This window comes from Megalobrama amblycephala, linkage group LG11, assembly GCF_018812025.1.
Source record: "Megalobrama amblycephala isolate DHTTF-2021 linkage group LG11, ASM1881202v1, whole genome shotgun sequence".
Lineage (NCBI taxonomy): Eukaryota > Metazoa > Chordata > Actinopteri > Cypriniformes > Xenocyprididae > Megalobrama > Megalobrama amblycephala.
The window spans coordinates 17,285,748-17,302,984 of record NC_063054.1 but is presented as its reverse complement, the minus strand read 5'-3'; the positions used below and the strand labels follow the sequence as shown (position 1 = coordinate 17,302,984).

At 36.0% G+C, this 17,237-nt stretch overlaps 1 long non-coding RNA gene and 2 pseudogenes across 2 annotated transcripts; 2 read left to right on the top strand and 1 right to left on the bottom strand.

The window, feature by feature from the left end:
* Nucleotides 1-17,237, top strand: part of LOC125277845 — a 58,883-nt pseudogene that overhangs the window by 31,585 nt on the left and 10,061 nt on the right.
* Nucleotides 6,256-11,027, bottom strand: LOC125277859. Of its 2 annotated transcripts, none has more exons than XR_007187005.1 (3): nt 10,667-11,027; nt 9,295-10,474; nt 6,256-9,135 (listed from the first exon to the last, which is right to left on the bottom strand). It is a non-coding gene; the product is annotated as an uncharacterized LOC125277859 (long non-coding RNA). The 2 variants fall into 2 exon arrangements; XR_007187006.1 differs by having other exon boundaries at nt 9,295-10,445.
* Nucleotides 13,335-15,961, top strand: LOC125277857 (annotated as a pseudogene).

The following is a 17,237-nucleotide window of genomic DNA, read 5'->3' as shown; positions in this document are numbered from 1 at the left end:
CAGATCATCAAAAGTGAACATTTTTCAAACATTTCATCATGTTTTCAATTGTTTTACATACACAAAATCACAAAGTATCCTTTTCACTACGCAAAATAAGTGTTTCATTTATTTAAATGTTTCATTCACAGTGACTGCCTTTCATAATGCAATTACTATCAAACTTTTAATTTGCATCTCGTTTCGTTCAGTTTAATACATTTCTCTATAATTTAATCCAAATGATCTTAATAGTTAATCAATGAAACATTTGGTGATTTCTATAGATGCTGATTGTATAGATATAGTTTCTACTTTGTTTGCAATTTCTGACATGGATAATCACAAGCAATTAATTTTTATTTTACATTATAAGTGATTTATCTTAGATTATAACCACTATGTTCAAAGTGTGTGTGTTTGTGTGTGTGGTCATGGTATTCCCTATGGTACAGGGACCAAATGTATGGTAATAGTAATTCCAGTAAATTCTGACCTTGTGCAGTATAAAAACCATTACGCCTATGGAATGTCCCCACAATTCACAAAAACAAACCTGTGTGTGTGTGAGACAGAGAGATTTGCAATTTGCAAACAGAGCAGGAAGGAGTACAAGGGAAAACAGGAAAACAGTCAATGACTTCATAACATCAGATTGATCAGATATACATCAGAAGAAGACAGAGAGATAGCATCAAATGCAGCATTTTACATTACAGTATGTACGCTATGTGATACTGTAAACAGATTATCATGGTAGAGACTGCCACATTACTGTAACTCACCCTTCATCTGTAAAGATCAACTATAGTATAGATTCAGTCATATGGTACAGTGAGAACATTTAATGTATTGCCAGCAAACTCTCTTCTACACAAACCTCATGACAGTGTCATACTTCACACCTTTTGATAACACACTGAATAGATACTATTACAAACATGGATTTTATGTCAATTATGTAATTTAGGTAATGTAAGTATATGTTCTAATGTGGTATCTGTATCCTGTGTAACTGTAATTATTTCAGCAACAAGCGTGATTTGAAACATTGTTTGCTATTGAATGAACTGATTGTTAAAAGTACTAAACTGAAAGAAGATCATACTGCTGTGTTTCTTGATTAAAGCAAATGTTCTCATTACATATCACAACGATCTTGTGTTTTGAAACAATGATTATGCTGAATGAAAATATGTACAGCTAGAATGAAAGCATGAGATCAGGTTTTGAAACAATGACTAGCTGTGTTACAAGTGTGATCAGTTTGAAGTTTTGTACTAAGAGTTTTGAAAATGTATAGCTTACTTGTGAAATTAGTACCAAAGCAAATGAAAAAAAAAAAAAAAAACTGTAAATAGGCAAGAAAGTATTGCAAAACAAACTTCAGTGTTTATTCATCACATGTAAATGAAGGCTGCAATGCTTTTAACTCCAAATATTACTCTAATACCATATGAGTCAAATCTTATTCATAATCTCTCACAAACAATGACAGTGCTCATAAAATTGAGTTCACAAATTTAAGATGTCTTCCTTGGAACACATCACACATAAATATTAGCATTTCAAAAAAACATATGCATTTACCCATCACAGGCCAAAAAAGCCTAGCTGAATAAAACACCGGAAAAGACAAATCAGAATCGCAATGATTAACCTTACCATTTAAAACCGAATTAATAGTATGTACCAACATAAACAGAATGTGTCTTATTCAAATTGCAGCAGCTATTTTATCAGCAGATAGCTCAGTCAAATCAACATAAGCAGTTTGGTCACCTGACGTTGCTGAGCCAGGTGGTGGTTTGTTGTTGTCGCACTAATTGTGTCATCAGGTTCTGCGCTCCTATTGGTTTTTGATTTGATTGTCTTTGTAGGAGAAGCTACACAACAGGATTGTGCCTCAAAACTTCTGACACTGGCAGAATGTCAGCGGAGGTAAAATTTAAATCACAAGTTTACAGAAACTACAGCTGTCACAGAAATTGTTTTTTTAAGACACCTATTTCAGTTTTAAATATCAGGTAATATATGATATTCCTATGTATTTCGCAGTAATGATAAATAAATACCTTACAGCATTTAAAGGGTTAGTTCACCCAAAAATGAAACTTATCCTATAATTTACTCATCCATCCTAGGTGTATATCACTTTCGTTTTTCAGCAAAACACAATCGTAGTTATATTAAAAATGCCCTTGCTCTTCCAAGCTTTATAATAGGAGTGAATAGTAACTGAGAATTTGAAGACCTTTATTCAGAAGGCCTTTATTAACCCACCGGAGCCATGTGGGGTACGTTTATGATGGATGGATGTGGATGGAGGCACTTTCTTCAGCTCATACTCATTGATCCCACTCACTGCCATTATAAGGCTCGAATGTGTCAGGATATAGATTAATATATCTCAGACTGTGTTCATCAGAAAGAAGAAAGTCATATATACCTAGGATGGCTTCAAGGTGAGTAAAGCTTGCTTGGGGTAATTTTCATTTGAACGTCAACTAATCCTTTAAAGCACATTACAACACTCATGTTTAGGGAAAAATTCTGTTAAAATATAGAGGCACAAAACATCAAAGCATAAAACTCAATATCATCATGGAGATTACTCATAAGAAACTGAGAAGGTAAACTGAGTTCTGCAGCAATAATGGGTGATAATGGGGTATGTTTTTTAATTAATTTCACTATAAGCAAATTACTGCTACTTAATCATGTTCTTGTGCTTCATTTGGGTCATAGAGGAAGAATGACACTGAAGCAGGGTTTATTATTGGCAGTCTGGTGTGGTGCATGGTGGACACTGTAAACCCTAATAAGATGTCAGAACTCAAAAATTTGAATGAGAATTTTTAAGTTAAGAAACTCAAAGTTTTGTACTCATACATTTTTATTGTTCTTAACTTGAAACATTTGAGTACACTAATTTATACATTTAACTTAAAATTATCAGGTTATCTCAACGTAAATATTTTCCTAGCTACAACAAACTAATTTTTAAAAAAAATTATATATATATTTATGACAGAACTGGAGAGGATCTGCATGGAGGAATGGCAGAGGATCCCCAAATCCAGGTGTGAAAAACAGGTGTGCATCTTTCCCAAAAAGACTCAAAATTATTAGCTCAAAAGGGTGTTTCTACTCAACACTGAGCAAAGGGTCTGAATACTTAGGACCATGTGATTCAGTTTTTCTTTTTTAATAAATCTGCAAAAATGTCAACAATTCTGTGTTTTTCTGTCAATATGGGGTGCTGTACATTAATGAGTAAAAAAAAAAAAAAAAGAACTTAAATGATTTTAGCAAATGGCTGCAATATAACAAAGAGTAAAAAATTTAAGGGGTCTGAATACTTTCCATACCCACTGTATATATATATATATATATATATATATATATATATATATATATATATATATATTTATACTGTATAAATATATACCAAAAAAAAACTGTTATATTGTGAAATATTATTACAGTTAAAATAATGCCTTTCTATTTTAATATACTTCAAAATATAATTTATTTCTGTGAAACAAAACTGAATTTTTCAGCATCATTACTATAGTCTTCAGTGTCACATGATCCTTCAGAAATCATACTAATGCTTTTTTATCAATGTTGGAAACAGTTGTGCTGCTTAATATTTTTGATAACCTGTGATACTTCTCCGCCCCCCCCCCCCCCCCAGGATTCCTTGATGAATCAAACGTTAAAAAAGAACAGCATAAATTTTAGGAATAATTATATTTTAAAGTATATTAAAATAGAAAACCATTATATTAAATTGTAATAATATTCCACACTATTGCTGTTTCTTATCAAATAAATGCAGGATGAGATTAAGAGACTTTTTTTCATAATGCTGCATAATTATGGTACAAAAATGGTAATATAATAAAGCCCTTTCACGTCACTATTTTGCCAGCATACACTTCACATAATAGGCCTGTAGGTGGCACTTGGGCTTCATTAACTATGATAGTTTCATCAAATAGTAAACGGTGTATCAATAGAGTACCCCAGGGATGACGTGTTTTTGTAAGTTAGGCCAACCCGGAAGTTAGCGACGCACGGGTTCCCTTGATTGAAAGCCTATGCATTTTTCCCAATGACTTTTGGAAAATCGCAGAAAATAAGCTGTGTGTTAAACAAAGGGTTATGACACTTACACGTTTTGTCTATCAAGATTGCTTGAAAATACATAATTTTATTATTAATAATATAATATTATGACTCTATTCTTTTGAATGGTTGACGTTTTAGATGGGTTTATCTCAATTAAAGCAGTTAAAGGCAGGGTAGGTAAAAAATTTATAAAAAACTTTTTTTTCAAAATTTGTTTAAACTTTATTTATATATCAATACATATTTAAAATGTAAGTACTCTGAAAAAGAAAGTATAAAAATCGAGTGTCTGTAGACCTCTCACGACTGTTTTAAAGACAGCTCATTATTTCCATTCACTCCACCCCCTCCCTTCTGGGCTCCTTCCAAAGCCACGCCCCCAAAACGCATGAACGTGCGACTCCGACCACTGAGCTGGAAGACGCATTATTTACCTGAGACGAGCGGAGAGGAAGGAGCACAGTGCATGTAGTGACATCATGTCAGAATCACATGTAATAAAAATAACTTTATAATTAAAAGCAAAATTATGCACAATTCAACACTATAGCTATCATCTTGTGCTAGGCCTATAGATTATTTATCGTCTCTACTACGGCTCGCTAAGTAATGTTATGTTAGCTATATTACGCAGCTACGTGTGCTAATGACACATGCTTCATAAAAAAATAAACAAAAAAATATGTATGATCAAAATACAAAAAGAAAGATTTACCTGTCCAGCAGAAATAAAGCCATCAAGGAGTCACTTTTCAGCCCCTTGAGTTCCCTCAGTTCTCGCCATCGCTGGAAAGCCACGCCGATATTAACTCGCGTTTTATTTCTTTGTTTATCCAAAGACTTTTTGTTCATTGCCTTTTCTTGTACTGTTACTGTCTTCCTTTTTTGCCTGGTTTGCCTTCACTAACTGCATAGGCCGGTACTGTGAATTTTGCTTGCTGTTTCTCTGCCATTGTTTTGGTATTCCTAGGATCCATGCCTCTTGAATTCCCCAAATCAAACGTGCGCGCGCAAGTGGGCAGGTCATGTGTGGCAAAAGGGTGGTTGCCATGGTTGCGAGAGAGTGACAGCCGCTTAAGCCAATCCTATGTTTCGTCCCGGATGGAAATAATGAGCTGTGTTTAATACAGATTAAACGGTCTAGAGTCACTCGATTTTTATACTCTTTTAATTTTGCATGTATATATATAGAAAGTTTAAACAAATTTGGAACAAAATTTCTTACCTACCCTGCCTTTAAATGACCGTGATCTCAACTGGCGGAAAATGACGCTCAACCCAGCCTGCCACTGCTGAGACACGAGTATAACGCGTTCTCTAATAACTCTCGCTGCATGGAAATACATAATTTTATTATCATTAATATAACATTATGACTCTATTCTTTTGAATGGTTGACGTTTTAGATGGGTTTATCTCAATTAAAGCAGTTAAATGACCGTGATTTCAACTAGCGGAACTTTAGTAAAATTTTACTTTAGTAAAATCTAGCTCATGAATATTTAGTTAATTAGTGGTTGATTAGGGCTTGTACATGGTTGGGAACACTGATATAGAGCATATAGAGCATATTGCAAGGCTAATAATTTTCTTGATTAGCAAAGCATTTAAGCACTGTCCCAATCACCCAAAATTCTAGCTACTGTCCCATGATGTGACAAAAAAACAAACAAAGAAAAAACCAACCTAATTCTGAAAATAGAAACATGATATTAAAGCATGTTTACAGATTAGTGCATCATATGTTTCCATCAAAAGTTTGTACAATATAGCTATGATTATTGTACACTATTAAAACTACAAAAAGCTTATGTCATTTTCCTCAGTTCATGCATTTTATGGTCAACTTCCTGTTTGATGCATGCCCCGCCCACCTACATGATATGCTCAGCAAAAAAAAGTTTTTATTTTCACTCATCAGATGAGAAAATTAATTATACTGTCCCATTTGACCTTATGTCCCAGTGACCCTTGATCACTGTAGTGGACACTAAAGGGTTAACCAAAAGTTCGGTTATAACCAAAAAAAAAAAAAAAAAAACAACGAGAAAAAACCAATACAACGACCCAATATGTAGGCTACAGCCCAAGGGGTTGGTTTTTTGTACTTTGTAGTCTGTTAAAAATAATTGGCTTTAGCCTACCATAAAGATGTCTGCTAGACCCATCGTATCATATTGTCCTGACCTGTTGTCTATACCATCTTCTGTGAAGTTGGAATTTTTGACTACACGATAAGTCTGACAAGTCTATAAGTTTGACATCTAAGACTTAACACACAAAATTACAAACAACATCTTTATTCAAAAAATTACGTGACACTCAGTTTAACACTAGAACCGCCGGGGGTCGCTGTATACCTAAAACCGCCATGCGGGTAAATTTTACCCACGCACATTACACCTGTATTTATATGACTAAAGAACATATTATTTCACTGTATTATGTCACTGTCTTCACAAAGAAGTGTCTAAAGTCATGAAATGATTATGTCTTGTCATCAACTATATTTTTGTCCTGTTGTTTTATGTTAAAAGGCTTTTTATGCAGGCTACACTAATCACTTTTCATAACGGTCAAGATAAACAAGTCTGAGCTGACAACGAGAATTAGAAGGAATTAAATACATATTTGGGTGGTGTAATATTATAATTAATCATATATTAAGATAAATTACTAAAATTGCCTATAGACAATAATGAACAATAGCTTAATAATTCCCCACACTGCATAGGATGTATGATGGTGGTGAGATCAGTGACGCGCGTCCTGGGGTAGCTCTGTGTTCGGGCCGATTACCGAGCTCGGAGCCCTCTCCCCGGACAGCACGCCAAATACGTTTACCAATTTATTTACCTGACTTATTTGTAAGTGTGAACTCGTGAAACCTTATATAAATAATTAAGGTGAAGCTGCACGCTTGAATTTGTCATCCATCAGACTCTCCTTCACTCACGGCATTTAGGGCTTCTACCTCTTCGGCATCCATAAATCGCCGGCTTTTACTCATTGTGACTTTATTTATGAAACAGAAAATGACAGCGAGAAAATACAGACATTATATAGCGGGTAAATTTGACCCGCGTGGCGCTTAGGTAGCCTATAAATGTTTTATGATCTGGTTTTATCTAAACAATTTTTAACACCAAGGGATTGTAAATTACACAATTTTAGTAAAAGTCAATGACTGGGAGACTTGAATGTTTTATAGAAAACCTGTTATGTAGGCTACATTTGAAAAACAGCGACGGGTAGGCTAAAATTTATCCCGTGGCGGTTCTAGTGTTAAAGATAAAAAAATGAAAGATTCATCCCAAGGAATTAATCACAAATTCGTTTAAGTTTGCAGCTTTTTTAAAAATTAATATTATTATTATTAGTAGTAGTAGCCTATTACAGACTTAAAACACTAGCTGCGAAAAAAATCCTTAAAGAGAGAGGGAGCGGCTGGTTGAGCGTCCAGAGAAGTATCATAGCAACCAGTCAGGATCACGGTCATTTTGACTGTAATGGAGAGAAACCCACCTAAAACGTGATCTCAGCAGTGGCAGGCTGGGCTGAGCGTCATTTTCCGCCAGTTGAGATCACGGTCATTTAACTGCTTTAATTGAGATAAACCCATCTAAAACGTCAACCATACAAAAGAATAGCGTCATAATATTATTATTAATAATAAAATTATGTATTTCCATGCAGCGAAAGTTATTAGAGAACGCGTTATACTCGCGTCTCAGCAGTGGCAGGCTGGGCTGAGCGTCATTTTCCGCCAGTTGAGATCACGGTCATTTAACTGCTTTAATTGAGATAAACCCATCTAAAACGTCAACCATACAAAAGAATAGCGTCATAATATTATTATTAATAATAACATTATGTAGGCCTATTTCCATGCAGCGAAAGTTATTAGAGAACGCGTTATACTCGCGTCTCAGCAGTGGCAGGCTGAGCGTCATTTTCCGCCAGTTGAGATCACGGTCATTTAACTGCTTTAATTGAGATAAACCCATCTAAAACGTCAACCATTCAAAAGAATAGAGTCATAATATTAGATTATTAATAATAAAATTATGTAGGCTATTTTCATGCAGCGAGAGTTATTAAAGAACTGCATTACTCACATCTCAGCAGTGGCAGGCTGGGCTAAGCGTCATTTTCCGCCAGTTGAGATCACGGTCATTTAACTGCTTTAATTGAGATAAACCCATCTAAAACGTCAACCACACAAAAGAATAGAGTCATAATGTTATATTAATAATAATAAAATTATGTATTTCCATGCAGCGATAGAAATAGGGAACGCGTTACACTCTGCTAGCCACAGCTGACAGACCTGCCAGAATCAAGACTGGCAGCTGCCACCAGGTCATGTGACCTGTCAGTGGCTGCTACCGCCAGCCAGTTGAAGATTGAACCCCCACTCATCGGATTTCAACTAAATATCTTAATTTGTGTTCCGAAGATTAACGAAGGTCTTACGGGTGTGGAATGGCATGAGGGTAAGTAATAAATGACAGAATTTTCATTTTTGGGTGAACTAACCCTTTAATGACACTGGTCTCGATTCTTTGAGTCATACCGAGAACAGGCGCAAATTATGCCATATTTGGTTGAAATTGATTAATTTTGAATTTCTTTTGTTTTTCAAGTACCATTTTGACTAAAATCATCTCAAATGTCTTTAATTGCTTATGTTGCAGTTGGTCTGATGCTCCCGCAAAACTCCTCATTATGCCTCTTTTTCGCGTTCGTCCCCTTTACTCTCTTCTGTCGCGTCGCGCCGCTCGCGTCTGGTGTAGACAGTGTGAAGTTACAGCAAATCATAACTTCAGTATTTTTTTAAATTTTACAAGACTGACCTTTGTCTTCGGAAATGTCATTAATCATTGGTAACACCGGACGATCAGCGAGGTTATCACCCTGTTGTGTATAGACCTCCTTCACTCTTTTGTATCCGCTCAAAATAACAATTCTTGGTCCGAGAATTCGAATGTGTAAAATGTCTCCATATTTTTCTGCAAACTTCAAAATATGATTTGAAAATATAGGCCTACTATATAGATATAGTTTAAATAGGCTACTGCTGAAATTCAGCACACTTTTGATTTCGAATTTTGAATTAGGCTATATTACCGTCACAGATAACCAAACAAAAATACAATAAGGTTGCATTTAGCTTACCTTTGCCATCTGTAGATGAATCTTCGTATAAGCGATGTGGTGAAGGTGTCCAATGATCGGTAAAGCCCATGGTCCAGGAGGAAAGTTTTTTGGCACTTTATGCCTGATATAATCACTCAACAGTAAAAACACACAAGAAAATATCAAAACAGCCTTGATATCGATCCACTCGTAAAGACGCAACGGGTCCATGGTGCTCCTTTTTTTGGACTGTTAGGCAGGTTCGGTGTTTGGATTTAGGTACAGCGAATAAATAACCCGCGATTTTTTTACGATGTTTACATGATCTACTCATTGCATTAATTTGATGTCCTTGGACTGCCTTTCTTGGCACAAATTCACTTGATGCTTTAAAAGGCTACGTAATATGCAGAATGTTTATCTGGAGCTTTCACCTTTCCTCTCCTTATTTAGTTTTCTTCCACCTGTTGGTTGTTTAAACAATATATCAGCAATGAAATTATAATCTACCATTTTATTTACTGTTATAAGTATTCATATTTTTACAGCATCACAAGACAAGGTATGAAGGATACAACTTTTTTTAATCAAAAACGTTAGTTTGAGTTTTTGTCTTGATCAACTATAAAGACAAAAAGAAACAAAATGACAGAGCTTGTGCATTTTTTAAGGGTTATGTCTGAAATGAAATGATTTTTAAAAGTCCTTATCCAGTAATTACAAATGACTGAGAAGGTCAGGAAATGTCACTGGTCAAATAAGTGTGGAAATCCTGAAAATTTCAGAGGAATCCTGCTCATTATTTCATACTCAGATATCATATCAAATTATACATTTTATTGCAAATACAAAAATATTATACACTGCACCCATTCCAATCCACCCATTTACCACAATGAATTACTCTCAATGACCATTCCCACAATTTTCCAAAAAAGAAAAGGATACATTATCTCTCTACATTTCTCAGAAACACACACAATCCATAATCACATATTTGTGTGTGTTGCTAGTCTTAATGTGGCACTGCACATAATTTGTATGGTTTGGGACATCGAGTGGTTCCCATTAATTATCGAAGTTGGGCTCCACACCTGCTGGTGAAGAGAAAGTGAAGCGCTGCAGCAGAGAGGAGAAAAACAAGAACAGCTCCATCTGTGCCAGCTGCTCTCCAAGACACACTCTCTTTCCTGAAAATCAAACAAAAACAATCTTTCTCCTGTGAAAGGAAAAAAAAACCCACCTATATTATGTCTGAATCACATTTAGAAAGTTTGTTCATTTTACAGTTACTCATAATGGATTCCTTTTTATATAAGAAAGAAATATTAAGCTTCTCTTTTTGCAGCACAACAATACAAAACCGTCATATAAATGTAGATTACTAAAACATCTCTTTTTTTCCCTGTACCTATAGAGAAAGTTAAGAAGGCATCTCTCCTCCTGAATTTGCCCTCAGCATCCAGGAAGTGACCCGGGTTAAAAGAGTGAGGAGTCTCCCACTCGGACTCATCAAACAGCACTGATGTCAAACTGCCAAAGACAACTGTGCCCTACAGAATCAAAATATGTTTATAAAGACTAAATATCCATGTTTGAGTAAACTTTTTTTAAGAATGTGAATATTTAATGTTTGATCCTCTGATTCCTCACTTTGGGGTCACACTTGTGATCCTCTTTGGTCAAAACAGACCAAAGATAATAAGCTTAACTTTTTTTTTTTTCTATTTTTCCTCTCTCCCCCTCTTTCTTTCTTTCTTTCTTTCTTTCTTTAAAAAAAAAAAAGAAAATAATGTATTATATTTTAAAAAAAATAATATTTAATATTTTGAATTTTATTAGAAAAATATTTAATATAATTTCCAATTAATATAGTGCTTTAGGTAAAAACAGAGCAAAGGTATTTAAAATCAATTGCATGGAAAGTAGGTTTTGCATTTGGAGACATATTAATCAAAGGCCTCTTAATTGTGGGTGATTTGTATATTGTACCCTAAAAAAATTGCTGTAAAACTTTATTTTAATATTTGTTGCATTTCCCATTTATTTCTATGGCAGCCATTTTAGAGGGCAAACATCACAAGTAGCAAAATGTTATTTAAAATATACACTATGGGTTCAAATGTACGGAGCCCCTAAAGGGAAGGAAGGAAATTTTACGTGGTGGTGGAAAAAAAATTGGGATGGGAGGAATTTTTTTTTTTTCAAATCTTTTGCGTTCCCTCGCAAAGATGTTTTGCGTTCCCTCGCAAAGATATTTTGCGTTCCCTCGCAAAAATGTTTTGCGTTCCCACGCAAAACTTTTGCGTTCCCACGCAAAGATGTCTGCGTTCCCTCGCAAAGTTATAATCGTTCCCTTGCTGTGAACTCGGACAAACACTTCCTCTTTAATGTCCCGCTGGCTGGCAGTAGTGTTTCAGTTAGTAACATACGTTAATAATGCACACAAATAATGCGCGGCTCATAGAGTTTGAACTTGTTGGACTCAAAAATGAAGAAATGCAGTCAGAGCTTATGTCAAGCAGTTCAGTTGGCAATATATTCACAGATTCGAGCTTAGATTAGTAACTCGTGAGCTAAACGTTGTTAAAAACACAAATGAAGCTACTTCCAATCATAGTAACCTAGACAACAAGCTACAACAACCCAATTTTCCTCAAATGTGTTTTATAATAAATTGGTCTCTATGAGCAGGCGGCGGAGAGACACGCCTGAAGGGACCGTCTGAAAAGTGCAAAACCCAACACTTAGTTTGATAAAAAAAAAAAAATGCATAACGTTTATGATTATTAATTATTAAATAAAATAATATAATAATAACGTAACTTTTATTAGTAAAAATATTAAATAAATTGTAATGACATCAAATCCAGTAAGCCATTATCATGCAAAAGCTGTTGTATGTAAGCTGTGTACCAACATCATTTGTGTAAAAAAGGCCTTTAAGTGCTACTTGCCAAACTAAGTGTTGTAGTACCTATAACCAGCAGGAGAGCAGTGATGTATGAACTGAATTTGGTGCCAGTACAGTATGTTACAGTGAAGTTATTGAGTATTTTTCGTAATATAAAATGAGCAAAAGGGTTTCGGGTTTTGCACTTTTCAGACGGTCCCTTCAGGCGTGTATCTCCGCCGCCTGCTCATAGAGACCAATTTATTATAAAACACATTTGAGGAAAATTGGGTTGTTGTAGCTTGTTGTCTAGGCTACTATGATTGGAAGTAGCTGCATTTGTGTTTTAAAGCAGAACTAAGCAAGATTCGCGAAGCTCCCCCTATAGTTTCCTTCAGTGAATGACACTGTCATAAATACTCCAAGCACAGCTCTGGACTACAACGACTACAACACTCGCCAGCGCAGTAGTTTTGCAAATACAGTACAAGAAAGAGGAGGTGGGTAATTTGCAAATACAGTACACTCGATGGAGGTGGGTAATTTTCGAAATTGTCTTATAAAGACATAATATATACATTGTTTTTGAATTACCGTAAAGCATTTTGTCACTCTCGCGTGAACGTGAACATGAGGCGAGATTGTTTCGGGTCGGTGCAGCTCAAGTTGCAAGTGCTGTATTCTGGCGTAGACGTGCCAGAAGGGGTTAGTGCTCGCCTCAAACACACCACTACAAGTCAATTAACCATCGTAAGGACTTAGAAAACTATTTATGAAGGTAAAAAAAGTTACTTAGTTCTGCTTTAACAACGTTTAGCTCACGAGTTATTAATCCGGGAAGCTCGAATCTGTGAATATATTACCAACCGAACTGCTTGACATAAACACTGACTGCATTCATTTTTGAGTCCAACAAGTTCAAACTCTATGAGCCGCGCATTATTTGTGTGCATTATTAACGTATGTTACTAACTAAAACACAACTGCCAGCCAGCGGGACATTAAAAAGGAAGTGTTTGTCTGAGCTCACAGCAAGGGAACGATTATAACTTTGCGAGGGAACGCAAAACATCTTTGCGAGGGAACGCAAAACATCTTTGCGAGGGAACGCAAAAAATTTGAAAAAAAAAAAAAAAAAAAAATCCTCCCATCCCAAATTTTTTTTCCACCACCAAGTAAAATTTCCTTCCTTCCCATTTTTTTTTTCTACCACCATGTCCCTTTAGGGGCTCCGTACGAATCGCCACATCCATGCACTTCTTTTACCGAAGTCAAATCTCTCTTTTGAAGCGCGTGACTTATTTTCTGCCTTTAATGACTGACACTAGCGCGAGCAAATAGCATTATAGCGCGAGCTGTAAATGAACATTTTTATTGGCTCGATCTACTGAACTAACATGCCCCCTTCACTAAACGAGTAGGTGTTTGGAGTCTGCAACAGGTACTGAATAAGACATGAAATTAATTAATAGCTTGATAGATGCCATGCCTAGCATGTGTTCAGAGGATAACAACCAACATACAATCGTTTTGCAGAATTTGTAATCTCTCTCCAGTCTCCACTCTTTTCCTCTAATGTTTACTTTTCTCAGCAGGGCCGTCCCAACCATGGAGAGGGTGTAATCACCCTCTAAAGGGAGGGGCCTTGTGTGGTCCACCACCAGTTTCATCGCCCAAACGACGATCCTGTTTCAAGACCACAAGCATTTATACAGTCTCCAAAACGTTGATATTCTTTGACAAAAGGAACGTGCCTATTTCTTTACCATCATGATCCTGCACTTCATATATCAATGCTTTGATTTTAAATGCTGGATCATTTTAAGTTTTGTTTTACTGCTTCTTGTAGATATTATCAAATATAGGAATCCATCCAGGTTCCCTCCAGGACCACGGCCTCTACCATTTCTGGGAAATGTCTTCACTGAGATAGATTTTAAGAACATGGATAAGGTAGGAGCAAATTATGTTAAATTAATTGCATGTAAATAAATGTTTAATGTAATGGAATGAATTTGCATTTCTGTCAAATTCTATTTTATTTTATTGTTTTTTTTTTTATTTCAGTTGGTTGAAGTCTACGGGAAGGTGTTCAGCCTAAGAGTGGGCAGTGATAAATTGATAATCGTGTCTGGATATAAAATGGTAAAAGAGGCCCTCATTACACAGATTGACAGTTTCATTGACCGTCCAAATGTCCCACTGTTTCATAAAGTGTTTAAGGGAATAGGTAAGTACAGTACACTGACCATTATGACCTTTTTTCTTAAAAAGGTCTTAAAAACTTTTCACTAGTCAATATTCATAACATTATTTGCTAATAAACAGTACTTTTTTAGTTATTGAAATCCTTTCGTTCTTTCATATTATGAAGGTACGATACTGAGTAATGGATACTTGTGGCGGATGCATAGGAAATTTGCTGTCTCCCATTTGCGGGCCTTTGGAGAGGGGAAGAAAAGTTTTGAGCTTAGGATCCAACAAGAGTGTGTCTACCTTTGTGATGCATTTAGGGCAGAAAAGGGTATTATCTGAATTCTAAATTAATTTGGAAGAACTTGCCAAATAATTACATATACTTATATACATTACTGTTTTCTCTCAAATAGAACCTTTCAACCCCTTGGTTACCTTAAACAGTGCTGTTTCCAATATCATCTCCTGCTTGATATTTGGACAACACTTTGACTATCATGATGAATGTTACCAAAGAATTCTGCGTCTTGACACTGAATGCATTCAGTTAGCAGGTTCTCCAAGAGCACAGGTACTAATTCATGATAAGACACAACTATAATTTTCTAACTACCTAGTTAATTATATTTAAAAGTCTATTTCCATCACCCACCATATAATCTTTTACAGCTATATAATGTGTGCCCTTGGCTCTTGGAATATTTACCTGGCCCCCACCAGACCATTTTTTCCAACTATAAGAAGATCAAAGACTTCCTGAGAGGAGAAATCATTAAACACAGAGAGGACTTGGGACCCTTTAAACCCACGTGACTTTATAGACAGCTACCTGACTGAGATGGAAAAGGTACAGTAACTAAAGTGGGATTTTCTTTTATCATGCTTTTGAAATACTTTGAGTAAAAAGGGTAATCTTTGTTTTGATATTGCCAACCTAAGACACTATTTTGAAAAGAGAGTGTCATGCCTGTGAAGAGCTAATGTTAATGCATATTTTTCCCAATTTTTCCAGAAAGAGAGTGACCCTGAGGCTGGTTTTAACATAGAAGGGTTTCTTGTGACTTGTCTAGATCTGATTGAGGCCGGGACAGAGACCGCAACTACAACATTGCACTGGGGTCTGCTTTTTATGATCAAGTTCCCAGAAATACGGAGTGAGTGTACTTTTCTGTTTTTCAGAGCAGGAGTAATCATGGTTCTTCATTTAAAGGTTTCAGGATCATATTCGTAACTTAAACGCAGTCTGACAGTTCTGATTTTATTGTTTTTGAACATGTATATCTTAGATAAGATAATGTATTTATTTATTTTATGTATTTTATATGGTCTGTTGTTAAAGTAGCAATGATTACCTTTGAGGGGGTATACATTTTATCCCCACTGGGGATACAAATAATTCAGCAGAAGCAGGGATATTTATTCCCCCCTGGCAAATCACACCCTGCTTATATTTCCCTTTTAGAAAGGTCCAGGCAGAGATAGACAAGGTGACTGAACAGTCACGTCAACCCTGCTTGGCTGACAGAGTTAACAGATATTCCAACCTGCAAAAAGTCATTTCAGGGAGGTATCATTACCCCCCCCCACCCCAAAAAAAAAAAAAAAAAAAAAAGAGAAAGAGGAAGGAGCTATAAGCTATAGGCATATGCAATTATTCGTTAATTATGTTTAAATATGTAGATTACTTTTACTATTTATATAAGCTGCTTATACTATTTATGTAGACTGCTTTTATTTATTTTCCATTGCAACTTTAAACAGGTCTAAGGAGTTTGTTGTTTTCATGTAGCCTTGGCAACTAGCCTGAATAATATGCACATGAAATGAAACTTGTCAACTCACCTCACTGATAATTGATTGGTTGATTTGCCGAAAAAGGCCATTCGGGATGCTCTCTGTCATACATGCGCTTCGCACACACGCACACACACACACACGCACACACACACGCAAGGTCTCTCTCTCGCTCCCTCTCCTCTGGTTTGAAACACAGTCTCTATGCGCGCTCTTGCTCGCTCGCTCTAGATTCCGGGAGATTTTAACTAATTTGCGGGCATCAGGGAGCCGCTATCAATATGCGGGAGACTCCCGGAACGTCCGGGAGACTTGGGATGTCTGAGTTAATATGCCCTACACTGATGCTGTTATCCATGAGATTTAAAGATTTGGGAATGTTGTTCCACTGGGATTCCCTAAACAAGCTGTTAAAGACACAGTATTAGGGGGATACTTCATTCCTAAGGTATGAATTCTTTTCTTTTCTCTTTAGGGATCTAGTCCTGTCTAAAGTAGTAAAGTTTTTATTATCTCTTTATTAGGGCACCTCTGTGACAACAAACCTGTCTTCAGTCCTGCATGATCCAAACGAATGGGAAACCCCAGACACCTTTAACCCAGGACACTTCCTGGATGAAAATGGCCAGTTTCGGAAGAGAGATGCCTTCATACCATTTTCAGCAGGTAATGTTTTGTTAACACACCACCTGATATATCTTTTTAAAAAGAGATTTGATTGTATTTAATTATTTTCATTGACTTTGGGTCAGTATTAAATATTTTGTTTACAGGTAAGAGAGCATGTTTGGGAGAGCAGCTGGCTCGTCAGGAGCTCTTCTTATTCTTCACCTCCATGCTGCAGCAATTCACCATCTCCAAATGTCCAGGAGAGGAACCCAGTTTGGAGGGTGAGATATGGTTCACATATGCTCCTGCTCCCTTCTGCATGTGTGTGTCCTCACGTTAGAGTGTATATATGTTTCTTATATGTCTCATCATTTTTTTTTTTTTTTTTTAACCATTATATCTGTATGAAAAAATAGGAAAATCCCGCACACTATCAACTTGCAAAGCAATAAAAAGGTACTTTATTAGCAACGTTTCGATCATAAGATCT